The 27,579-nt window shown below is 40.7% G+C and overlaps 1 long non-coding RNA gene across 16 annotated transcripts in view; it reads left to right on the top strand.

Moving 5' to 3' along the window:
- Positions 1-27,579, top strand: part of LOC108392288 (uncharacterized) — a 244,974-nt gene that overhangs the window by 118,467 nt on the left and 98,928 nt on the right. For all 16 annotated transcript variants that reach the window (XR_012132113.1, XR_012132115.1, XR_012132116.1 and 13 more), the window contains one exon: positions 23,737-23,793. This is a non-coding gene — a long non-coding RNA (uncharacterized lncRNA). The remainder of the gene's footprint in view (positions 1-23,736; positions 23,794-27,579) is intronic.

The following is a 27,579-nucleotide window of genomic DNA, read 5'->3' on the forward strand; positions in this document are numbered from 1 at the left end:
ACATTTCTCTGGTTTTACAGTACCTCCCTTCCTCCTCCATCCTTCCAATCTCTTCCTTCTTTCCAGTTGCAGATATATAATAGAAACCTGAATACAGTTTTCTAGGCTTAAATAGTTATCAAACCTGTAGTTCAATCCCAGGTTTAGTTTCCCTGATTGTGGTATGTTCCTGATTTATACTAATGCTTTGGCATTTAAAACTGACTTTAAGGGCTTTAATTTCTATAATATTCTTCTGGTTGCTTTTGCCTTAGTGTTTTTTTCAGCTCCACTTCTATATTTTTGGGAAAAAAAGATTAATTTTCTTTTATCAGTAAGACTATTTATCCAATCCTTTGAAAGAGACACCTTCGCTGCTTACCCCATTTGAACTTAATAAATGGTATGAGCTTACCTTTTTCAAGTCAGGAATAGAAAGTAGAAAAAAAACCACTGTAGATTTCTTTCATAAGTCTCTTGCATTCTAAACCAGATAGAGTTCTTTGTTCTTTGAGTTATCTGTTACTATATAATAAACCATCCCAAGACTTACTGGATTAACACAACTATCATTTTATTTACCCATGAGTCTGTGCGTTGGCTGGGGCTCAGCAGGTGATTCTTCTGCTAGTCTTTCTGATAATCTAGAGTGATTGCAGCAAGATAGCAGCTGAGGCTGGGATATCCAAAATAGCTTCACCCACATGTCCAGCCCCTTGGCAGGGTCATCTGGAAGGGTTTGATCTTTCTGCCTTGCTTGCTTAGTCTTCTATATATGGCAGCTGAATATCAATAGATACTGGAGAGGATGAATATGCAAGTTCTTATCAAGCTTCTGCCTGCGACATGCTTGCTAACACCCCAGTATTCTAGCCCAGAGTTGGTGTGGAAGGGCATGACACGGGATATGACCACCAGAAGGCATAGTTCATTGAGGACCACTAAAATAATAATACATAGTGCTAGCATATAGGACTAACTTACTTAATATTTTTATTGGAGTATTTTAAGTTCTTAACACAGAATAGTTCACAACTCTTCATTTTTAAAGGCTTATTTACATTCCAATGATCCCATACTGTTTTCCTAATCATACTCATTCACTTATTTATGTGTGTATTTATTTTTATAACTTAGTCTGTCTTTTCTGGCCTTCCCAATCCATACACAGCCAAACATAACAAATTTGATTGAAACTTGGAAGTACAGAAATTTCTGTATTTCAGGTTTCTTAAACTTTTGCTTGGATAAGGTACACTGATTATTTTTTGCAATTATCTACATTTAAGTTTTACCTAAATGATAAACCATAAGTATTCTCCTGTTTAGTGGCTCTGGGTCTGTGAGATCAGAGAAAATAAAGTTTGTCCTTAGCCCAGGTTTAGAAATCTAAATTAAATAACAGATAATTGAAAGAAGCTTAAAGTGACTGAATGGAGGATGTGCTTTTGTTACAAAAGTATGTTTCTGATTTGCAAATTATATTCATCTACAATTCTCCATTAATATATTTAGGAATTCATTAATACACCATTAATGACTTGATACAGAAAAAGAAAGGGTGGTAAGAAATGAAAAGGAGTTTTTAAATTTTTACTTGGTGTAGTAAATTTTTAAAGGTTCTAGGAGTTGCTATCATTTGAGGATGATCAGAAACAAAAATTAAAAGCAAAGCACCTGTGGAATTAAAATGCTTCTCGAACATGTGATGTGCTACCATTCATCAAGAGTCGGCCTTTTACAGATTGATGAATATCAGGTCATTTTCCAGTGAGAGTGATAGCCTTTCTCTTCCTTTGAAATATCTAAGGAACATTTTAACATATGAAAAACATCTGCAAATGATGACAGTTAAGGAACAGAAAACTGATTGTATTTAACTATAGTACTTCTGACTGTATTTAGTAAAGAACTTCAGTGTAATACTTCTCAAACTTTAATGTGCGTGCAAATCTCAGGGAGTTTACTAAGATGCAGATTCTGATTCAGGGCTCTTCATTTCTGATGAGCTCCCAGGTGATGTGACAATGCTGGTACCACCAAGGCTTTAGGACACTTAATCCTTCCGAGGTCTGTATGCTAGCCAAGCCTCTGAGGTGGCTTTTTATTTTTGTCATTGACCTCCCCCAGGACAAACAGACATCCTTGTAGCATCTTTTCACATATGCTCAAACCATATACTTCACAACTAGGAAATATATATTAATTCAAAACTATTTCCTTTGGTATGTGACATTAAGTCATTTGTGTGAATCTGGCCTTGGGTAATAGCTAGAACTTGAAAACAAAGAAGTTATTTGAGTTGAGTCAAATTGATTAGTTCTTCTGAGATTTCTTACCAGAATCTTCATATCAGGCTCTCAACAAGACTTCTGCTTATGTAAGATTCTTGTTCAAAGCCAGGGTATAGAGAGGGCCAAACACTCTGATCTGCCAGCTTTTGCCAAGCGCCTGCTGGTGGAAATGGGATCCAGGTGTCTTCACCAACAGGACTGAAAGGCTGCCGGAGTCATGCCCAGGATGCCATCTGAACCCGGAACCTAGAGGAGTGGCTGTCCTTCCTTTACTTGTCAGTACTCTGTTTCTTATTAGGTTTAAACATATTTCTGGAGATGCTGAGGCCCATCTTGCATTTTTCTGTGCAGTGTTTTCAGAGTGTGTTCTTTCTTTCAATGTTCTTATTTACAGAGGGAAGTATAGTAAATGCAGCCTCATAGATCTAGCCCATTCAAGTAGACCAACCAAAAAAATTTTTTTCAGTTAGAAAATATTTTTAATTGGACAACTACATGCTAATCTCCACCCAAGAAGACACTGCCTTGAACAAAGGCAGTGTGGTTAGTAGGAGTGAGAGCTTTAGAATCAGACAGATTCGGATTTGAATCCTAGCTCAACTGTTACTAGCTGTGTGACCTTAGGCTTAAAGGGATATAAACCATTCTTCTAAATCACATTAAATCTGGTGAGAATTCCCAGTTTTCAGGGTGTGTGGGAAATCTCTCATTTATTGTTGGGGCCCCCTCACTTCCCAGAAGGAGAGGGGGACCTCTGGTCTTCATCCGTTCGTGGTTGCCGCTCTTCATGCACCTGGCCCAGTTCCCTGTGGTCTGCTCAAAAGGGAGGTTCTGTTAGTGGCTTTGCTGCCATGGCCAGCTCACCAGAGGGCTCTTCGCCGAACACCCCTGTGAATACAGTGGCTTCATATGGTCTCCGCAAGAACTCTTCCAGCCATCTTCATCTGAAACCCTGCCTCCAGCAAGTATGGGAATGGGCCAGGGATTTGCCTTTCATGGTGATCCTTCTCCTGCCAGTTTTGGGGAAATAAGCCTCAGGAGTTGAATAACTCCCCTTTTCAGTCCCAAAAGCCCACAACCTTCATGCCTCAAACTCTGGGAGATTCCAACACCTTAATTCCTTTGGTCTCTGCCTTCAAAACCCAAAGGTCTCCTAGTTAGTCAACCCTATACTTGGAGAATTCTCTTGTTCTAAATTAGCAGCAAAAAAAAAAAAAAAAAAAAAAAATTGACTACAACTACTGCAAACATTCATTGTGTGTTTACTTGGAGTCATATGCTATTCTAGAAGACCATTAAGTATCTTTATTTTAATTTTTTTTTTTTTTTTTGAGAGGGCATCTCTCATATTTATTGATCAAATGGTTGTTAACAACAATAAAAATCAGTATAGGGGGGTCAACGCTCAATGTACAATCATTAATCCATCTCAAGCCTAATTCTCGTCAGTCTCCAATCTTCTGAAGCATAACGAACAAGTTCTTACATGGTGAACGAATTCTGACATAGTGAATAAATTCTTACATGGTGAACAGTACAAGGGCAGTCATCACAGAAACTTTCGGTTTTGATCATGCAATATGACCTATAAACAATCAGGTCAAATATGAATATTCGTTTGATTTTTGTACTTGATTTATATGTTGATCCCACATTTCTCCTATTATTATTATTATTTTTATTTTTAATAAAATGCTGAAGTGGTAGGTAGATGCAAGATAAAGGTAGAAAACATAGTTTAGTGCTGTAAGAAGGCAAATGTAGATGATCAGATGATCAGGTGTGTGCCTATGGACTAAGTATTAATCCAGGCTAGACAAGGGCAGCAAGACATCCACGGATGCAGAAGATTTCTCTCAAAGCAGGGGGGGTGAGGTTCTGAGCCTCACCTCTGTTGATCCCCAAATTCTCACCTGATGGCCCCCCTGCGACTGTGCCTGTCTTAGGTAGTTCCTCCCTTGAGGAATCTTACCCGTCTCTGGCTAACCAGTCATCTTCCGGGGCCATACAGGGAAATGTAAAGTTGGTAAGTGAGAGAGAAGCCATATTGTTTGCAAAGGTTAGCTTTTTACTTCTTTGCAGATTTATGCCCTGTGGCTTCTATGCCCAGCACTTGTCTCGAGGTATCTTTACCACCTGGAGGAATTATGATACTCGGTAAATTCGATATGAGGCACGAATTCTATTTAAGGGTTGTAATTAGGAAGGAAGAAGAAAAGCTATAGATGTAGCATATGAAGGAAACTTGGGAGGATTGATTATTTCTTTGACATATCTTCTTGTAGAGTACCTTAAGTATGTATAGGTTTTAAACTACTAACTAATTTGCACACACATATTAACATAATAGGAATACGGTGACATAAACAAAGCAAATCTATAATTACCATCCATCTCCAGTGAAGACAAGAAAACCATTTAGGCACCCTAGGCATTTGTGAAAATTTATCTATGATATGATGGATATTGTCCAACTGTACTTGAACCATCAGACAAATTAAAGCAGCCCATTTCTGGGATCTGTTCACATCCCATATGTTCTTTTAACCATAGATAGTCTATAGTCATGAGATTTTGGAGTGCTACAACTTGCACCCCTCCCAACTCCTGGTTGAGTTCCAACAGTACAGATCCAGTCAAATTCGTTGTCTCACTGTATGCACATGCCAGCCTAGACATCTCCCTCCTCCTTCTTATGGCAAGTCCAGGAGACGGTGGGCTGGATGCAGCCACAACCGCAGCATCGTCCGGATCCCTGTGGAGGCTTTTTGATGATCATCCCCCGGCACAAGTCCTCCAGAGAGTGCTGATGCCGGAACCTCCTCCTCATATCGTATCTTAGTTCATTTTCTGGGTATCCAAGCTAGGCCTTGATCTTCTGCGTAGAAACAAACAGACCCTTTGCCCACACTTTGACATGCCTTCTATACCACTGTGCAGAACTCATTGGAGGTCAGCACACAGTAACTGCTTTTTTTTTTTTTTTTTTTTTTAATTAAGAGAAAGGAATATTATCAGAAAAGAGTACCTCCATAGCTGATCATCTGACACCCTTTAAGTGATCAACATTAAGGATATTTAAAGCATGCGTTGATCTTTGATTTACCAATAGTTTTATCCTGTTAAGGAGTAATCCCCCTTTTCTTTCTTTCTTCCTTTTTTTTTTTTCTTTTTTAATTTTTAATCTACACTTACATGAAGAATACTATGTTTACTATGCTCTCCCCTATATCAGGTCCCCCCTAACAACCACATTACGGTTACTGTCCATCAGCTTAGCAAAATGTTGTAGAGTCACTACTTGTCCTCTCTGTGTTGTGCAGCCCACCCTCCCCTTTCTCCCTCCCCCCCATGCATGCTAATCTTAATACCCCCCTTCTTCTTCCCCCCCCCTATCCCTCCCTGCCCACCCATCCTCCCCAGTTCCTTTCCCTTTGGTACCTGTTAGTCCATTTTTGGGTTCTGTAATTCCACTGCTGTTTTGTTCCTTCAGTTTTTCCTTTGTTCCTATACTCCTCAGATGAGTGAAATCATTTGGTATTTCTCTTTCTCCGCTTGGCTTATTTCACTGAGCATAATACTCTCCAGCTCCATCCATGTTGCTGCAAATGGTTGGATTTTTCCACTTCTTATGGCTGAGTAGTATTCCATTGTGTATATGTACCACATCTTCTTTATCCATTCATCTACCGATGGACATTTAGGTTGCTTCCAATTCTTGGCTATTGTAAATAGTGCTGCGATAAACATAGGAGTGCATCTGTCTTTCTCAAACTTGATTGCTGCGTTCTTAGGGTAAATTCCTAGGAGTGGAATTCCTGGGTCAAATGGTAGGTCTGTTTTGAGCATTTTGATGCACCTCCATACTGCTTTCCACAATGGTTGAACTAATTTACATTCCCACCAGCAGTGTAGGAGGGTTCCCCTTTCTCCACAGCCTCGCCAACATTTGTTGTTGTTTGTCTTTTGGATGGCAGCTATCCTTACTGGTGTGAGGTGATACCTCATTGTAGTTTTAATTTGCATTTCTCTGATAATTAGCGATGTGGAGCATCTTTTCATGTGTCTCTTGGCCATCTGTATTTCTTTTTTGGAGAACTGTCTGTTCAGTTCCTCTGCCCATTTTTTAATTGGGTTATTTGTTTTTTGTTTGTTGAGGCGTGTGAGCTCTTTATATATTCTGGACGTCAAGCCTTTATCGGATCTGTCATTTTCAAATATATTCTCCCATACTGTAGGGTTCCTTTTTGTTCTATTGATGGTGTCTTTCGCTGTACAGAAGCTTTTCAGCTTAATGTAGTCCCACTTGCTCATTTTTGCTGTTGTTTTCCTTGCCCGGGGAGATATGTTCAAGAAGAGATCACTCATGTTTATGTCTAAGAGGTTTTTGCCTATGTTTTTTTCCAAGAGTTTAATGGTTTCATGACTTACATTCAGGTCTTTGATCCATTTTGAGTTTACCTTTGTATATGGGGTTAGACAATGGTCCAGTTTCATTCTCCTACATGTAGCTGTCCAGTTTTGCCAGCACCATCTGTTGAAGAGACTGTCATTTTGCCATTGTATGTCCATGGCTCCTTTATCAAATATTAATTGACCATATATGTTTGGGTTAATTTCTGGGGTCTCTAATCTGTTCCACTGGTCTGTGGCTCTGTTCTTGTGCCAGTACCAAATTGTCTTGATTATTATGGCTTTGTAGTAGAGCTTGAAGTTGGGGAGTGAGATCCCCCCTACTTTATTCTTCTTTTTCAGGATTGCTTTGGCTATTCGGGGTCTTTGGTGTTTCCATATGAATTTTTGAATTATTTGTTCCAATTCATTGAAGAATGTTGCTGGTAATTTGAGAGGGATTGCATCAAATCTGTATATTGCTTTGGGCAGGATGGCCATTTTGACGATACTAATTCTTCCTAGCCACGAGCATGGGATGAGTTTCCATCTGTTAGTGTCCCCTTTAATTTCTCTTAAGAGTGACTTGTAGTTTTCAGAGTATAAGTCTTTCACTTCTTTGGTTAGGTTTATTCCTAGGTATTTTATTCTTTTTGATGCAATGGTGAATGGAATTGTTTTCCTGATTTCTCTTTCTATTGATTCGTTGTTAGTGTATAGGAAAGCTACAGATTTCTGTGTGTTAATTTTGTATCCTGCAACTTTGCTGTATTCCGATATCAGTTCTAGTAGTTTTGGAGTGGAGTCTTTAGGGTTTTTTATGTACAGTATCATATCATCTGCAAATAGTGACAGTTTAACTTCTTCTTTACCAATCTGGATTCCTTGTATTTCTTTGTTTTGTCTGATTGCCGTGGCTAGGACCTCCAGTACTATGTTAAATAACAGTGGGGAGAGTGGGCATCCCTGTCTGGTTCCTGATCTCAGTGGAAATGCTTTCAGCTTCTTGCTGTTCAGTATAACTTTGGCTGTGGGTTTATCATATATGGCCTTTATTATGTTGAGGTACTTGCCCTCTATTCCCATTTTGCTGAGAGTTTTTATCATGAATGGATGTTGAATTTTGTCAAATGCTTTTTCAGCATCTATGGAGATGATCATGTGGTTTTTGTCTTTCTTTTTGTTGATGTGGTGGATGATGTTGATGGATTTTCGAATGTTGTACCATCCTTGCATCCCTGGGATGAACCCCACTTGGTCATGGTGTATGATCCTTTTGATATACTGTTGAATTCTGTTTGCTAATATTTTATTGAGTATTTTTGCATCTACATTCATCAGGGATATTGGTCTGTAATTTTCTTTTTTGGTGGGGTCTTTCCCTGGTTTTGGTATTAGGGTGATGTTGGCCTCATAGAATGAGTTTGGGAGTATTCCCTCTTCTTCTATTTTGTGGAACACTTTAAGGAGAATGGGTATTATGTCTTCTCTGTGTGTCTGATAAAATTCCGAGGTAAATCCGTCCGGCCCTGGGGTTTTGTTCTTGGGTAGTTTTTTGATTACTGTTTCAATTTCTTTGCTTGTAATTGGTTTGTTTAACTTTTGTGTTTCTTCCTTGGTCAGTCTTGGGAGGTTGTATTTTTCTAGGAAGTTGTCCATTTCTTCTAGGTTTTCCAGCTTGTTGGCATATAGGTTTTCATAGTAGTCTTTAATAATTCTTTGTATTTCTGTGGAGTCTGTCGTGATTTTTCCATTCTCATTTCTGATTATGTTGATTTGTGTTGACTCTCTTTTTCTCTTAATAAGTTGGGCTAGAGGCTTATCTATTTTGTTTATTTTCTCAAAGAACCAGCTCTTGGTTTCGTTGATTTTTGCTATTGTTTTATTCTTCTCAATTTTGTTTATTTCTTCTCTGATCTTTATTATGTCCCTCCTTCTGCTGACTTTAGGCCTCCTTTGTTCTTCTTTTTCCAGTTTTAATAATTGTGATGTTAGACTATTCATTTGGGATTGTTCTTCCTTCTTCAAGTGTGCCTGGATTGCTATATACTTTCCTCTTAAGACTGCTTTCGCTGCATCCCACAGAAGTTGGGGCTTAGTGTTGTTGTTGTCATTTGTTTCTATATATTCCTTGATCTCTATTTTGATTTGTTCATTGATCCATTGATTATTTAGTAGCATGTTGTTAAGCCTCCATGTGTTTGTGAGCCTTTTTGTTTTCTTTGTAGAATTTATTTCTACTTTCATACCTTTGTGGTCTGAAAAATTGGTTGGTAGAATTTCAATATTTTGGAATTTACTGAGGCTCTTTCTGTGAGCTAGTATGTGGTCTATTCTGGAGAATGTTCCATGTGCACTTGAGAAGAATGTATATCCTGTTGCTTTTGGATGTAGAGTTCTATAGATGTCTATTAGGTCCATCTGTTCTAGTGTGTTGTTCAGTGCCTGTGTGTCTTTACTTATTTTCTGCCCGGTGGATCTATCCTTTGGGGTGAGTGGTGTGTTGAAGTCTCCTACAATGAATGCATTGCAGTCTATTTCCCTCTTTAGTTCTGTTAGTATTTGCTTCACATATGCTGGTGCTCCTGTATTGGGTGCATATATATTTAGAATGGTTATATCCTCTTGTTGGACTGAGCCCTTTATCATTATGTAGTGGCCTTCTTTATCTCTTGTTACTTTCTTTGTTTTGAAGTCTATTTTGTCTGATATTAGTACTGCAACCCCTGCTTTCTTCTCACTGTTGTTTGCCTGAAATATGTTTTTCCATCCCTTGACTTTTAGTCTATGCTTATCTTTGGGTTTAAGGTGAGTTTCTTGTAAGCAGCATATAGATGGGTCTTGCTTTTTTATCCATTCTATTACTCTTATGTCTTTTGATTGGTGCATTAAGTCCATTTACATTTAGGGTGACTATTGAGAGATATGTACTTATTGCCATTTCAGGCTTTAGATTCGTGGTTACCAAAGGTTCAAGGTTAGCTTCTTTAGTATCTTATTGCCTAACTTAGCTCGCTTATTGAGCTGTTATATACACTGTCTGGAGATTCTTTTCTTCTCTCCCTTCTTATTCGTCCTCCTCCATTCTTCATATGTTGTGTGTTTTGTTCTGTGCTCTTTTTAGGGGTGCTCCCATCTAGAGCAGTCCCTGTAGGATGCCCTGTAGAGGTGGTTTGTGGGAAGCAAATTCCCTCAGCTTTTGCTTGTCTGGGAATTGTTTAATCCCACCATCATATTTAAATGATAGTCGTGCTGGATACAGTATCCTTGGTTCAAGGCCCTTCTGTTTCATTGCATTAAGTATATCATGCCATTCTCTTCTGGCCTGTAGGGTTTCTGTTGAGAAGTCTGATGTTAGCCTGATTGGTTTTCCTTTATAGGTGACCTTTTTCTCTCTAGCTGCCTTTAAAACTCTTTCCTTGTCCTTGATCCTTGCCATTTTAATTACTATGTGTCTTGGTGTTGTCCTCCTTGGATCCTTTCTGTTGGGGGTTCTGTATAATTCCATGGTCTGTTCGATTATTTCCTCCCCCAGTTTGGGGAAGTTTTCAGCAATTATTTCTTCAAAGACACTTTCTATCCCTTTTCCTCTTTCTTCCTCTTCTGGTATCCCTATAATACGAATGTTATTCCTTTTGTATTGGTCACATAGTTCTCTTAGTGTTGTTTCATTCCTGGAGATCCTTTTATCTCTCTCTATGTCAGCTTCTATACGTTCCTGTTCTCTGGCTTCTATTCCTTCAGTGGCCTCTTGCATTTTATCCATTCTGCTTATAAATCCTTCCAGGGATTGTTTCACTTCTGTGATCTCTTTCCTGACATCTGTGATCTCCTTCCGGACTTCATCCCACTGCTCTTGCATTTTTCTCTGCATCTCATCCCACTGCTCTTGCATTTTTCTCTGCATCTCATCCCATTGCTCTTGCATTTTTCTCTGCATCTCTTTCAGGAAGACTAGTTAGGTCTGTCTCCTTCTCAGGTGTTGTCTCTGTGATCTTTGTCTGCCTGTAGTTTTGTCTTTTCATGGTGATAGAGATAGTTTGCAGAGCTGGTATAAGTGACCGCTGGAAGAGCTTCCCTTCTTGTTGGTTTGTAGCCTTTTCCTGGGAGACTAGCAACCTCCAGTTGCTTGTGCTGGGCAGCTGTGCGCAGACAGGGCTTCTGCTTCCTGCCTAGTTGCTTTGGGGTTTATCTCCGCTGTTGCTGTGGGCTTGGCCTGGCTGGGGCTGTTCCTCCAAAATGGTGGAGCCCCGTTGGAGGGGGAGCGGCCAGGAGGCTATTTATCTCCGTAACGGGCCTCTGTGCTCCCTGCTGCCCAGGGGGTTAGAGTGCCCAGAGATCCCCAGATTCCCTGCCTCTGGTCTAAGTGACCTGTCCTGCCCCTTTAAGACTTGCAAAAAGCACTCTCCAAACCAAAACAACAACAGCAACAATGAGAGAGGGAACAGAAAGAAAGAAAAAAAAAAAAAAAAGGAAAAAACAAGCGATTTTTTTTTTTTTTTTTTTTTTTTGTCCTCAGGTGCCGGTCCCAGGCACCCGCTCACTGGTCCTGCTGCCCTGTCTCCCTAGCACCAGGGTCCCTGTCCTTTCAAGGCTTCCAAAAAGCACCCACCCACCGGTCCCGCAGGGAAGGAACGCTCGATATTCTTTGTCCTCAGGCACTGGTCCCAGGCACCCGCTCACCAGTCCCGCCGCCCTGCCTCCCTAGCACCGGGGCCCCTGTCCCTTTAAGGCTTCCAAAAAGCACTCGCCAAAAAGAGAGAAAAAAAGGGGAAAAACGCGCGATTTCTTCCGTCCTCAGGTGCCGGTCTCAGGCACCCACCCACCGGTCCCACAGGGAAAAACGCGGGATATTCTTTGTCCTCAGGTGCCGGTCCCAGGCACCCGCTCACCAGTCCCGCCACCCTGCCTCCCTAGCACCGGGGTCCCTGTCCCTTTTAGGCTTCCAAAAAGCACTCACAGAAAAGAGAAAAAAAAAAGGGGAAAAACGCGCGATTTCCTCTGTCCTCAAGTGCCGGTCTCAGGCACCCGCCCACTGGTCCCACAGGGAAAAACGTGGGATATTCTTTGTCCTCAGGCGCCGGTCCCAGGCACCCGCTCACCAGTCCCGCCACCCTGCCTCCCTAGCACTGGGGTCCCTGTCCCTTTAAGGCTTCCAAAAAGCGCTCGCCAAAAAGAGAAAAAAAAAAAAAAGGTGGGGGGGAAATGCGCGATTTCCTCCGTCCTCAGGCACTGGTCTCAGGCACCTTCCCGCTGGTCCCGCAGGGAGAAACGCGGGATATTCTTTGTCCTCAGGCGCTGTTCCCAGGCACCTGCTCATCGGTCCCGCCACCCTGCCTCCCTAGCAACGGGGGCCCGTCCCTTTAAGGCCTCCAAAAAGAGCTCGCCAAAAAAAAAACCGCTCCGGTTTCTTTCCACCCGCCGGGAGCCGGGGGGAGGGGCGCTCGGGTCCCGCCGGGCTGGGGCTTGTATCTTACCCCCTTCGCAAGGCGCTGGGTTCTTGCAGGTGTGGATGTGGTCTGGATGTTGTCCTGTGTCCTGTGGTCTCTATTTTAGGAAGATTTTTCTTTGTTATATTTTCATAGCTCTATGTGTTTTTGGGAGGAGATTTCTACTGCTCTACTCACGCCGCCATCCTGGCTCCGCTCCCCTCTTTATTTTAATTTATATAACAACCCTAGATGGTATTGTTCCTGTTTTTATATATAAGGAAATTGTAGCTTATGGAGTTTGACCAAGACCCTGCAGCTAGTGAGTGGAAGAATCTGAGTGTGAACTTAAATCTCTTTGGTTACCAAACCCTGAAACCATGGTTGCCAAGTTCTCCCTCTGCCAGTGAATATTTTATTGGCAAGTATGTATGTTTCTTAAATGTAGTTGCCTTATCTGAAAAAATCATTGTAGAGTACTTGCTTACCAAAGTATCCTTCTATCTAAAAAAAATCTGTGATTCTACGCAACTGTTGTTTGACTTCCGATCTTTTTTGGCAAGAAAAAAATGATTTTTAAGCTGTACAGAGTACAGAACTGCAGCCGTCTGCTGGGAAGTGGAGCTCAGTGCGGGAAGATATCCAGTGACTACCGTTATAAATGAATGGTCCTCAAACTCTAGATTGTTCAAGGAGCTTGCATATATCTTGAAAGACCCCAGTGTTGACCGCTTTTGAAAAATTCCAGAATTTAAAAGGGGTCAAATACAGAAGAAAAACAACCTGCGTCCAAATCTTAAATGAAGCAAAAGATTTTGGAAGCCAAGTGAATGTTTTCTGGCTATTGATTACCAGTGAAACATATAGCTAAATAGATGATTTGTGAACTTTAGAGAAGTCCATGGTATTACTAGGTCTAACATGAGTTCATTGTAGGACAAACAATATAAAATTAACTTGGGTTTTTTTGTGTGTGAAAGAGTTCACATATTAAGGGTATGTTGTTGAAGTATTCTGTCTTGATTTTACTCTAAAGCATTTGACAGAGAATTCTTTGAGGATGGTGATAATGTTGAATATGATTAGATCAATAGTTTCCCCCTTTTTTGTCCCCTCCTCCCCAAGACAGGATTCTCACCTCCTCTCCATACCTGTTGGAAAGGAATTACTGAGAAAAGGGCCCAGGAATCCATATGTTAAAAAGCTCATCCAGGTCTATTGCAGCTGCTCTACAGACTGGTATTTGAGAAATATTTTTTTGGAGGCAGGAAATCCTTTAATCAAATAAAATCTTGTTTGAAACTCCACCATATAAACCAGATAAAGTGACATTTTCCTAGTATAAATTCTTTGAGGTTTACAGTTATAATGTTTACTGAAGAGTCAGTAAGAACAACGAGGCTGTTACAAAAAAGTTAAAATTTAAAATCAGGTGTTGATAATAACTGTATAAATAGCTGTATTCACATTATTAGCTTGTTTTTAATAAATTGTTTTTTACTTTAAGCATATACATTTTAAATCTTCTTATACTTACTATTTACAAACTTATAATAGGGTTTTTTTTGGTTTTGTTTTTAAATAATAAAGAAATCCTTGGGATAGCAGGATTTTTCAATTCACCCAATCTAAGGTAGGGAATATTTGTTTCCAAAATTGTAACCCTGTAACTAAACTTAATGAAAACAATTGCTCACATTCCTTATCATAAATCTAAAGTCATACAGGAAACATCTAATTCTTAGACTAAATATTTACCCTCTCTTGATAGTAAGCAAGGCCATACAGATGCCCTTAAACCTTGCCTGGCATTTAATGGAAGCCCACTCTTGGGTGTGGTTTTGTATGCGTGTGCTTACTTGGACAACTTCACGAGAGCAGACTGTGCACACTGGTATTTTTCACAACGCTGAGCCTGGGCTACAACTTCCTACCAGTGTCCCACTTACAGGAAGTCCACGTGGGCTAACAGAGGTGGCAGAGAAACCTACAATGGGCACTGCTTAGATCTCCCAGAAGGAGTTGTTGACAAGCAACCCTGTGTATGTGCTGTGGGTACATAAGTGGTATCTGCAGTGGCTGAAAAGTTTGCATATAAACCATTTCAGTGTCATTTTATAAAACTGTAGCTTTTAAAATATCTAAAATATATTTGAACACATTAGAAACAGGTTGGGGTATCCTTGGAGCACTTCCATAGAAGTCTTCTAAAAAAATATTTGTCTGATACTGACTGCATGCCTGATTTATATTAGGAAAAATGTTTGGTTCCCTGTTGAATACAGAGATTGAGTTGGGAACAACTAGGTGGTACAGATGAGTGAAATATTACAATTCAGAAAGTTAGTCTGTGTGCACCAAAAATAGAACAAAGTATCTTTGAGTACAAGTGGAAGAGTGACTTCTTCTGGCCAGAAAACCAGAGAGGACTTCCTGGAAGAGAAGGCATTTTGGGGAGGCCTTTGAGGACATACAGGACTTGGATCTGAGATATTGGAGAGAAGAAATCATGTTTTAGAGCACTTTACCTTTTGGGAGAATATAATCTTAATGGATATCTTTACTCTCTTAAACCAGGGTACCTTCTTCATTAACAAGTTAGCTCTGCATGTATTTTAAACTGTAATCTATTCTTAATAAGCTCAAAAAAGGATCATTTTCATTAATTTAAATGTGGTCTGGGATTCCTTTCAAAGCTATTACTATCGAACAGTGGTTTTCTTGTTCAGATTTAGATCTTTCCAGTGATACTTTGCCCAGCTTGGCTGCCCCTTAATACCTACATACATCATAAATTTGCCCTAAACCTGTCATCTCCAAGAATTACAGCCATTCATTCTTCCATTTGTTCAGCCACTCTGGTATAGTGAGCACCTATTTATATGTCAGGTTCTGGAGAGGTCTAGGCACCTGGCAGTGAACAAGTAAGAAGTGAACAGGTGAATTGAATGCCTGGAAACCACCTGAAGTTCTTATCATTAAACTGTATTTAAAAAGATAGCAATACAGCTTTCCCTACAAACTGATAACAGCATAAAGCATACACCTCCCCGAGCTTTTACATTGTAACAGGGATCAAAGCTTTGCTTAGAACTGCTTCTAATTAAGCGGTGTGTCAGGGGAATTGTGGTTTGAGCCTTGGGACTTTTCCAGCTTATGTAGCTTTTTAAGCAGCAGGGTTGGTACTGTCCTATCTGTACTTTGAGGTGGGGACTGGCTCTGATAATACTCCTCCCAGAAAACAGCTTAAAGAAAACTCTGCTGCCTGGGGAAAATCAGTTAGATACACCATAATAGGAAAAACTCTTATTACAGTTTTGGCTTTTTGAGGCACAGGAGAGCACAGCACAGAGGGGGAGTATAGCACAGTGCAGGTGCCAGCCCAGCTGTTGGTCATTGGGCAAGTCACTTAATCTCTCCATGCACCTATACATAGGGTTGATAATGATAATAGTGTCACCTTGAAGCACTGTTGAGTGTCAGCTGAGTTAGTATATGCAGAGTATATCGCTATATACAGAACCTGCCATAGGTAAGCATTACATCAATAGTACTGATTATTTCTTTTAGATGTGTATTTTTACAGTTTGTCAGTTTTCTGAGAATATATGACAGATACAAAGCAAAGCAAGAGTGGATAAGAAGCTAGATCAAAGAGGATGGTTAATTCCTTCTTTGCCCTCCTCATGCTACCCACCCTCATGCTCCCAGACCCCAGAGGTATTTGTTTTGTAAGACTCAAACATCATATTTGAATGTATGACTTGGAAAATTTCTGATTAAGTAGTTCTGGGCAAAGCTCTAAAGGTTGGAAAATAAATCAGGCCTCCCACACATACCTGCGCAGCCAAGAATTTGTTTGCCCCGGGAACCATGGGTGGGCGGGAGTGGAAGCAAGTACACACCCAGACTCGCGGGCTCTGCTTGCTTGAGACTGTGGTGTCACCTGTCTGTCTCCGCTCACCATGCTTTCTGGTTACTTCTTTTCACTCTCAATTCTAGAGAAACAAATATTTTCATTTTTAAGAAATGCCTTTTCTCTGACCCCAGTGGAAAACTCCTCCGTCCCATTTGTTTGTTTTCTGAATTTTGTCTGTGTATTTGTCTCTTGGTATTGGACTTGTGCAGATTTCTGCCAAGACAACATACAATGTACAGCGATGAACTCTAGGGCTCCTGAATGGCTCAGGGTCTGCGGCAAGGGCCTCTGGAAGTGCCCTGGAATTTTCCAGTTGTTTCTTGTAGCCAGGTTCTTGTACCCCCTGCCTTTGCATTGGGGCATATCCCAGGTGCTCCTGCAGGCCAGGAGTGATTACAGGGCATCCCTGGTCTGTGTCCTAGGGAGATTGGTGAGGGAGGTTCAGTTTACCACGTCAGAGGGGCTTGTTTTTCTGTTCTGTGAGACAGGCCACGTCAGACATGTGGTCGGTGTGACCTTCAATTTTGGTTCCTGGCTTGTTGCATGCTTTTATTTTCAGCCTATTTAGCATTTCATCCCACTGTCCTAGTAAAGTCTGCTCGTTAGAACAGGGGTGGTTTTTTTTTCTGAGTATGAGAACAGGTGTGTATGGGGTCCCGTCCTGTGGAAGGCAGTCTGGGATGGGGAGGAAAGAGGGCTTCTCAGGGCCCGGGAATTCCCCTCGTTCAAGCTGAATGAGAAAGTTACTGAAGCCTAGGTAGTCACACATCCCTGTCAGTTTAAATCTACTTTGTGGGTTGCTCTAAAGATGACACGTGAAACTGTGTGGGACATAGCTCTCAGGAGTGGCGACTCTTCCTTTCTTTCCTTCTCAGATTACAGCACCCAGGCTTCTTATAAGGATAGCAGGTATTGGGTAAATTCTTTGTAATCAGGTGAGCAGGCTTCGAGGTGGGGCACTGGAATTTGACTTAGCCCTATAGTCAGAATCCAGATAGGTCTGCCCAAAAAGAATCCTCCTTCTCCCTCGTGACCTAGGACTCTTGGAGGCAACAAACACCCACTTTGAATTTAACCACTTTATCCCCTCTAGTTTGCTTAAATATAAGGAAGAACAGGCAAAATTAAAAATACAGAGGATTTTGTTTTGAAAATTATACCCAATCTACAGACAGCCTCAAATCAAGAGTAACCCCCAGACATCCTCTTCCACAGCACATGTGCTGGTCGGGCACTGCTGTGCTCAGGGCTCTACACCTTGAAGCAGATTTGCATTCTCTCTCATTCAGCCCAGGACATCTCTTACTGCCCCTGTAAAAACCTGTAGGATAAAAGGAAATCAGTTTGATAAAATATGCACTTGGCCCAATTTGCTGCACCATCTTTGTCCATTTTACAAATCTAGAATTTTTTGTAAAAAGATAGGGTAAAATAAGTTTATCTGATTGTATGAATTGATGTTAGGTCAGAAAACTTCTATTAATGCCACTGAAATATATATCCTAAAGCTATTTTTAAGTCTCCTGAAGTAAACTAAATACCTTCATCAGCTCCTAGACTCTAACATTCTCATTATGAAGGTCCACTGTGTGTCCCTGTGTAATAAGGAGTGGGGGTAGCAGTTTGTATACAAATGGACTTGCCACCCATTGGGAGGAGGCTCAACGCTTTGCCCACAGCCACCTGGGTTGGCTGAGGTGGCGCCCACAGAGCCCAGGAACCGTTCTGTTGCCACTTGGGCAGCAGCACAGGAAAGAAAGTGGGACTAAAGGAAGCAGGCTGTCGGGGAGGTGCAGGTGGGAATGTGTTTTTAGGCATGTTGGTGGGGGGCTGTGAGAGAGGGCACTTCATTCTGCAGAGCCAGGCCTTGTAGGCAGGGCTCCCATCACAGGTGTGGTTCACCTGTCATCGTATGTTCTTTGGGAAGAGTGGTAGTGTTATTTACGGACATCCTTCTAAATATTAGTTATTGTTAATAGCATGTCTTTCTGCTGAGAACAGGTTTATTCAAACTGCCTTATTCCCCAGTATCAGAATTCCTTCCACAATATACACAATGGATGATAACTTAGGCATCATCATCTTTCTCTTTACCTCCCTCCTCTCCTCTTCCTTCCTTCATATTCCGTTGAATGCATGGTGTTCCTAGGTTACTATAGTCGGCATCAAAGAATCACAGTAAGTACTCCAGAGGCTTCACAGGCTAAGTATGTGCGGCAAACTGAGGTGTGTGCAGGGAAGAAGTATGTGCAGGTACCTGGACCAGAGGCGGGCTCTGCACATGCTCCGTGAGAGAGAAGCACAGGACTCTGAGAGGAGATTACATGCAAGTTAAGATGTCAGTCTGCAGGGGGCGGCCTAGAAATGAAAACATGGTTGTGATGTGCGGAGTCGCAAACCATGTTTGGGGAATGGCATGCAGCCTGGCAAAAGTGCCATGTGTGGTGCTGAGGAGAAGCAGGGCTGCAGGATGAGGCTATCTCAGGAGGGTACTCATTACTTTGCAGGAAAAAAAGTTCTGTGACTGAGAAGGTATTTTGTTAGAAAGCATTTCCTTATATTGGGCCAAGTCTGCCTCCTTTTCTGTTTTTCCTTTGGGTTCAGATTGCATGTGTAGCACAGAATGAGTCTTTGCCACTGCCTTTATATGTATACAAAGGTGGTATTTTGTTTCTTTAAACTTGCCCCAAGCTGTGAATACCTTCTTAATAGTTTTTACCCTATTAAGGGTTTACCCTTTTTATAGTTTTTGCTTAATAGTTTACTTCCATAATACAACCCAATGATAATTCCAGTAAGAGAATTATCACCACTAAGAGAACCTTATGTGGTTGCTCACGTAGAAGTTTCAAATCTAATCAGTTAGCTAAGGATGCCCCAGAAAAGACTGCCTATTGCTGGTGTTCCTGCACCATGGAGGACAAATTCTTATTTTCAATATAAAAGTCTTACATGCAGTTGTTTTCAGTCTGTCAGTTGTAGTTAAAAAGGGAATAGAAAGGAGAGGGCAAGGAGGGAGTGTAATACGTACCCTACCACTGTGTACTCAAATTGTGGTCCAGAGGCCAGCAGCATTAGCATCATGAGATCGCCTACCAGAAACAGAGTCTCAGACCCCAACCCAGAGCTGCTGTATCTGAATCTGCATTTTGAGAGACCCCTAGGCAAATTCCTGTGTACATTGAAGTTTGAAGAGCTCTGCTGTAGTGAATGATGACAGTACTTGATTCACCAGAAGCGATTTACCTGTCTTAGCATACTTAGGCCTTATTTGCTCAGCTTTTCTCTATCAGCTGTAAGTATTAGGGTTGAGAATCAGAGTTTAATTTTGTTTGCAGCTAGAGACCAGGCCAACTCTCACGTTTGGCTAAACAGCGACATTTTGTCAAGGGGAGGGCAGGAGTTGTTGACACACAGATGACGTGCCCCCTGACTTCATGGTAGCAAGTGAGGGGCTGCTTCCCTGCCCTGGAGCAGAATGGTTTCCACACTGCAGTTACTGCTGTGATCTCCCCCTACCTTTTTATCCCCTGTTAACCAGCAGAGCAGAGAATAAAAATAATGATTCATTTAATTTTTTTTAGAATTTATCTTGTCCATTTTTTACTTTACATGATATTATCATGGATTTTTCAGGGAAAAAGTCTGATGAAAAGTGTGGCTTCCTTAGTGATGTGCCAGGCAGTCCTTCTGGACTAAACTCAGTGACAGAACTGACAAATGTCAGGGTTGAATCATGGTTAGATGGTCAGGGTTAGATCAGGGCTAGACCTAAGCCTGGTTTAAAGAATACTTCTGTTTGGTATTTATCTAGTTGTACATCAGTAGATCTTCAAGTGGAAAACCTTTGTGTTAAATAGTCATTATCTACCATTGTCACATGTATACAGTGACACTTAGAGAAGCCTTTTATTGTCACTTAGAGAAGCCTTTTATTGTCAGAGTAAATGAAAAAATGCTAATATATAGCCATCACCAGTATAGCAAGTACTTGTATGTTCAACTCGTTCATAACGTGATGCAAAGTTTGTCTTTTTGATCTTTTCTACTATAAGTGATGGTCATAAATTACTTCTGTACAGATAAAATTCTGCTTCGTTTTCTTTTTTAAAAGTAATGATTAAAACAAAAACCCTGTTGGTGATCAGAGGATTAATTAAGACTACTAAAATAAGCCATTAGTTAATCCCAGGGCATTTCCTTCACATTCTTTACTGGAGATGGTTTCTTGGTGTCATTGCATGAAAGAATTGAAGAATGGATGCAAAAGCCACTGAGCTTTTGGAATTTGTTGGAAAATAAGAGTTTTAAAGAAAAGCAAAAAGTACGTGCTTGAGAGTTGAGGGAGGGCAGGCAAGATGGGGAGGGAAGGAGAGAGAGAGAGACATCCTGCAGCACACACCAAGGAGACAAATAGGAAGCTTTTTTATGTAGAGTGAGATGAATTCTTACCAAGTGGGAATTGGTTTTAAAGGGAACAGGTGGAGTCTTCTTGGGGTTTGGGCTTGCTGCACCCTCACACTGTGCAGTGAAATTTTTGGTCTTCATTGGAACTGTCATGGCAGCCATCCCTGCAAGGGGGGGGGGGGTCACAACCACAATGTAAACAATAGCCAACGTCCCCACCCCCTTTCCCTGCTTATATGGTTGTCTACCTACTCTGAAAGTTCCATGAAGAAGCCATCAGCTTTTTAGAAGCACTGTCGCTGTTATACTCTAGTTCAAGCCACTGTAATCTCTTGCCTGGATTGTTTCAGTAGCTCAATAACCGTGCTCCCTTGCTTTCTCTTTGTCTGTTCTCAAAACAGCAGTCAGATCATATTTGTCTTTGCCCAAAACACCTCATTTGCATTCCAGGGCTCTCAGAACAAAAGCTGAAGGCCTTAGAGTACTTTAAGAAGCCCCTTACCTCTCTGACCTCACATTCTGCTACCACCATTTCCCTTGTATATCCCAGGTCAGACAGGCCACACTTCTGCCCCAGGGCCTTTGCACTTGCCGATCCTTCTGTCTGGAACTATCTTTCCCAAGATATTCCCAAACTTCCTTAAGATCTTTGCTCAAATATCAATTTTTCAGTGAGGCTTCTTTATGATCCTATTTAATAACCCCCTGCCATACATACAGCTGACATATTTTGTTTTTTTGCTTAATACATTGCTTATTTCCTTCTATAATGTTCTTCCTTGAGAGCATGAGGTTTTGTCTTGTTCATTTTACATCCACAGCACCTAGAACAATGCCTCACTTATTAGAGGTGCAGACGTTTTGTTGAATGAATGAGGGACATTGCCACTCTCCAACCCCATGGCTAGATATGAATTTAGAGCCAAAGGCATTGTGAGACTTCTTCCTACAAGTTTTGTTCTCATTCTCATCACATAAGAGTACTGAAATATTAGAACATTTTAAAATATTTACCACAGCTGTGAGCTATTTAAAACATTCTATGCAGTGAGTTAGGAAATGCCAATTAATTGTTGATTTGTAAGGCAAATGGGAGAATAACAGTCAGTACACACTAGGTCTCTTGTGTGCCAAGCATGTGGATTCAGGCCCTGGGGGGTGGGGGAGGTGCAGTACATGGGGCCTCCTTCAGGGACCTGCACCTTTCTTGCCTTTGGCCCCTTAGTTGCAGCAGCGTCCCACAGTGAGCATCCCACAGTGAACGCCAAGTCTTTCATGCTCCCTGTCTGTGGACTACTGCCCTGGGCATATGTTCGCATGTGTGCGTGTGTGTTAGTTTGCAAGTGTTTCATCAAGGGCTTCCTTTGGCCACAGTTTATGTTTTTCTTTTTGTTTACAGTGTTTCTTAGTAACCCACTACCACAAGTCCCCTTTGCAGTGTTGCTACCCAAATGTTGTCTTAAACTTTGTGCTATTTCTCTTTTAGTACTTAAGGTTTATTTTTGCCACAAAAGTCTAGGAAACTAAGTTACAGAAGTGACTGTAGATGGTGCCCGTCTAATTATTGGCACTGCAGGGGTGGGAGGACACACTGGGGAGGATGGAGCCCACTTAGGGAAGCCCTCTGGTCTACCTGGCAGAATAACTCATTTAAGTGATGGATGCAGCAGGTTCTAACAGCTGCAAGGCCATCATCACTTAATAAAGTATCTCTTGCATGTCCACTATTGTGGAACATGCTAATAAAATGATCACAGTATGCACCCTCATGGAGATTCTCATAGTCTAGTGAGAGAAATAAACATAAATTTTGAAATCTCATAAATGTATAATTATGAACTATGATCAGTGCTACAAAGGTGCAGATCAAGAGCAATGGGGTCTTAAAATAGGGGAATCTGTCCTAGTCTTGGGATGATGTAACATTTGGGTTAGGATCTGCAGGTTACTAGGCATATGTGACCTTTGGGGGGTAATGGGCAGGGTGTGTGCCTTAATTTCAGGCAGAGGAAATAAGGTGTAGAAAATCTCTGAGGTGTTGAGGGATCTTGTTCATTCAAGAGAGTAAAAGGAGACCAGTGTGGCTGAAGTAGGTGAAGGTGACAGAGTGGTAGTGGTGCACGGAGGAGGTTGGAGGTGCTGAGCAGGACAAGAGCAAGGCCTTAGAATCAACTTTGGGTATTTATTGTAAGATCAATGCAGAGCGTTGAAGAAGTTTAAATAGGGCTGAGTTTTTCTATTTTTAAAAGTTTAATCTGGACGCACTGTGGATAATGGACTGGAAGGGAGAAAGAGCAGAAATTGGGAAAATAGCTAGCAGTGTTTTGTGTTTGTCCAGAAGGATGATAGCAGCTTGACTAGGAAGGTGGTGGTAGAAGAGGTGGGGCAACACTTGTTTGGAGAGAGAATATTAGAGGCCATTGGCATCTGGATTGTGAATGTTTTGATGCCCACTCACACAACAACTTTCTGTTACTTTGGCTTGATCTTTTACCTACCTATAAGGTGCCTATATCTGGGATTTGAGGACATACTTATTGTGTAAAGAAATGTGAACACATGGCCAGGCTGGATGGAGCAGGTGTCCAAGCTGTCTGGCAAGTATATTTTTCATTGTAAATGAATGCATAGGCATTCTGGCTTTGTGTATCAATCTCTGAGTAGTTTTCATTAGCATGAATCAGTATTGATAAGCATCATCATTTTTGGATCCTCAGTGAAAAAGACTTTTGGAGCTAGCAGGGTTGGGGGCAGAACTTAAACAGTCATGAATTCACCAAGGTAAATGTCACTTGATGGAGACACTGTGAACAGCGACATATCCTAGTCAACACCCTCTTTTGATGGGTGCTTTTCCATAATGGTTTTTAAAAATTTTAAGTGAATCTGTGATAGCTGTATTCACCAGTTGTTTCTATCTCTAGAGCATCAATTTTACCACACAGCCAGGAAAGATGCTGCTCACCTAAAAAATAACTTCTGAGGGAGTGTAGTTTGAAAGGCATATGAAATGTAGAAGGATTCAGAGTCAAGGAGAATCTTACTTTAAATTGTTTCTCTGTGCATCTATTTATGATGGTGTGTTGATTTCTTTTGAAACCGTAAGGCATTTGTTTTCAAATCTCCTATTATCTATACATACAGTTATACTGTCTTAATGGTTCTCTTCAGGGACTCAGTAAAATTAGACAGCTGAAATAATTGGCCAAAGTTTAATGAAGCCCTTTTGATACTTGAATTCAGAAGACATCAACTGTGATACGAAACATACGTGTGCATTTCTAACTACTAAAAATGTTTTCCTTATCTCTTGCAGAAGAAAAATGGAGGAAACTGCGGTATGTTCAATGGAACAGAATAAACCACTGAACAGGTAACAGAAATTAGCAGGGGTTGTATATATGTTAATTAGATGAGTTAATATTTGTGACGTCCTTGGAAGAGTACCTAGCACATAGTAAATACTATAAGTGTTTGCTGTTACTAAGTTCTTCCAAAGTCCAGTATTTCATTCAGTTTACCTGAGCCCAGGCCAACTGGTCATATGGCCAAAAACTGTCTAACAAAAAGCAAACACTTTGCTCCTAAAGCAAGTGTGAACATCAGTAGTAAGTTCTGACATGGTCTCTGTGTGACCTGCTAACAGTGGCCCAAGAAACTAATTTCTTAATCTTTGAGCACTGCAAGTATTTGAACACCCAGTTTTGTTTTTGAACACTCATCATGATTACCTTATAAGTGTCAGATCAGTTTCAATTTTGAAACAAATCAAGCTTCTTTAAAATTCTTGAAGATGTAGTTTCTTATCATTTGGGGAAATGGCTTAGCGTACAGGTAGCCACTGAAATGGCTTGTGGATAGTTAGGAAAGCGAGGATAGCAGTGAGAACAGCACTCAGCGGTTTCTGAGGATGGCCAGTGGCAACTTCAAATACAAAGTTTCCAGCTATTGACCCTGCCTAGGCACTAAATCATGTCATAACTGTTGGTGTTACTGAGGCCTCCTGACACATTCGACAAATGTTTTTAAGGGGCATATCATGTGTCAAGTGCTGTGCTTGGCATTGAGGTGGCAGAACTGAACATGCCCCCTTTCTTTCTCCTCACCCACCCTCATCTCTCTGGATCTGCACCAGTTCCTGCCTTTTTTTACCTCTCTGTGGGGAGGCAGGTCTCCTGGCTAGAGTGGTGCTCCAGCGCCCCCCAGCCCGGCCCCCTCTTCCTCAGCTCTTCTACCTCCCCTGGCTCCTGCCCGTCAGCACGTTGGCATGCTGGTCATTCGGGGCTGGGAGCCGGGCCCACAGTCTGGTGGGGTAGGCAGGCACTGCTCTAGACGGCATTCTCATGGTACTTTCACACACATCCCCGCGCCAACTTCTGTTTCACAGTTTACTTTGCTTATTTTCAATGCTCCATCGTTTTATGTTTTGCCGTGCTTCCCTTCTGGAATCTTAGGATATTATCTTTGGAAGTATTAGTATTTGGAGGTATTACAGAGGACATTACTAACTTGAGGGAGGTGGGCACTGCTGGTGCACTCAATATGTGAGTGACTTTCAGACCTTTTTATTGGGACTCACAGGGAGAAATGCTGTTATATTAGGACCCAATGCACACAGTTGTACAAGTGGATGTATGGTTTTCCAAAATAATACCTTTTCTGTATGTGAGTTGTGATACAATTTTCTAGTCTATTCTATCACTCTTTTCTTTTTAATGTTCTTCTTAACCTACAAAATGGGTTTCATACCTAGTAGTCAATTGTGCTTGGACACACTTGAAATATTTTTATGCAGTGACAAGGACAGATGCTTTCTTGCCTTTCTCTCCATTTTCTGTAGTAATGGGCACAAATCTCTTGTAGCCTTAGAAACCCCTCAAACTTGCCTTCACTTAAATATTTATGTGTAATACTCTGTCCTTCCTTTGGACATTCTTCTCCTAACCAGTAGCCAAGAATCATTGTATTTACTATTTTGAATGCAATAGGTTACTTTGTACTGTTAGATCTTTGCATATTAAATATGATTTTCAGAATAGTGACACATTTCTTTTTCACTAAATCCTTAATTTGTTTAAATCCCCATAATCAATTTTTCAGAAACAGTTATTCTGATGGTTTTATCTCATGATTTATGCCTTTATAGGCCTTTAGGGATCACAAAATTACAGCATTTAGCAGGGGAGGGGGATCTTCTGTACCTTTTTATCTTTTCAGTTGGTGTCATGAGCTGTAGAGAGACACTTGTTTACCCAAATGTGGTGTTTGCATTATTTCTCTAGCCTGAAGTCTGTTATCTTGTCATTTTTAGGACCTTAAATTTTCATAGTGTGCAGGTAAGCTTGTTTATTGGAATACGATACCCCAATCTCCCCAAGCATTTTTAGGATTTCTAGCTCAACGTCTAATGACCTGAAACGTTTTCATACTTCAACGTTTTCATACTTCAGCCAATCAAGAAGCTGATACCTAACTGGGGGGAAAGTATTTCATGGTAAAACTTGATTCCTTATCTTCATGTGTTCTTACTGGGACTACAAAATGATAGTTTAGCACCCAGCATGCTGGGATGCATTTAAAACTTTTGGAAATGATAATTCAGTCTTCCAAGATGGTTAAGAACTTTTTAAAAATGGTGTAGGTTTGCAGCATGGTTTGTTATATGAGGTATATTTGGTACTATTTATAAGTTTAGTGCTGAAAAAACAAGAATCTGAAATCTATTGCTTATTTATTTTCAAGTCTTATTAATACTATCATAGTGACTCAATTCTCACTGATTTCAGAGGCAACTTTATTTATAAAGGATTCATAATTATATACATGTAAGATTACCTAATGCACACAATGGATTTTGAAGAGTATGATGTGCAAAATGATTCTCTTAAACAAAACTAAACTAATAGTCACCTATTTTTGAGGAATCTTTCCAAAGTTCACAGGCAATAAATGAGACTAGTACTCAGTATGCACCTGGAAGCCAGTGGAAAAACACTGGAATGTGTATGTTAGTCCCATTAACCAACAGCTTTGTGAGTATACAAAAGAGACAGCTAAATCCTTGCCCCTGTCATGGCTCCACCTCATAAGCATTTGCCTCTTCTCTCTATTTCAAAAGAAACCTAAGTATCAGGACAAGATTTACTGCCTCCAGAGAAAGGCAGAACTGAAAAAGATATCATTAATGGTTCAAGAGGACAAATATATGACAGAAATGTAAATAGTATTTGAGAATGTAAAATAAACTGAGTTTAATAACCCCAGGCAAAAAGAATGACATGTGTTTTTAGAAGTATTTCATTCTTGTCCAGTTTCTCTGGCCATTTTCTTTGATTCATTTTCTGAGAAAGTAACCTGAAATGCAGAGAGAAACTATCGTTCCTTTTACCCAGGCGCCTAGATTGGTCATGGGAAGTCTGTCAGGTAGCCAAGCACTTACTTTAAAGGCATGAATGAAAGAAGAGAAAGACAGTAAAACAACATAGTAAATGTGTTTTGGGTTGCTGGTTTTGAACTTCAACACTAAACTTCAAGTCTTAAGTTTTTATGTTGTCATGAAACGAAGTGAAATGCTTGGTTCTTTTAAGAGCTCAGTACACAGCAGCTGCTGTTGTCATAGACAGATGCTCAAAGGCACTCTTTAGTAAATTCTTCAGTTGTGTTTCTTACAGTTAGGGATTTTTTTTTTTTTAGCTATCCTGTATTTTTTGTGATAATTTGTATGGCAAAGAAACCAATGATGGTAATAGCATTTATTGTGAATTTCCTATGTGCTAAGTAAGCACTGGGTGAAGGACGTGAGGGTGATCCTTCTGTCATCATGTGCTTGATACAGGGCTTAGTCCAGCTAGTGTGTGTGGGAGAACTGTTACCTAACCCTTCTTGGGAATAATGATAACCATAGTTACTGTTCTCATCAGAACTATATGCTAGCTGGCTCCAAATAATGTTGCAGCAGCATTTAATAAGCTTAAAAAAAAAAACCTTTGGTTTTACATTGTTGATTAGCTATGATAGCCACACAAGAAAACTACTACTTACTAAAACAGAGATGATTTTAATAGAATAAGAAAAAAACTCAGATTTTCCAGAGTTTTGGAGTATTAATTTTGATGTTGAAGATTTTTAAGTATTTGCAACTTACAGTCTACTGTTTACT

The sequence above is a fragment of the Manis javanica genome, chromosome 6 (genome assembly GCF_040802235.1).
Source record: "Manis javanica isolate MJ-LG chromosome 6, MJ_LKY, whole genome shotgun sequence".
Taxonomy (NCBI): Eukaryota; Metazoa; Chordata; class Mammalia; order Pholidota; family Manidae; genus Manis; species Manis javanica.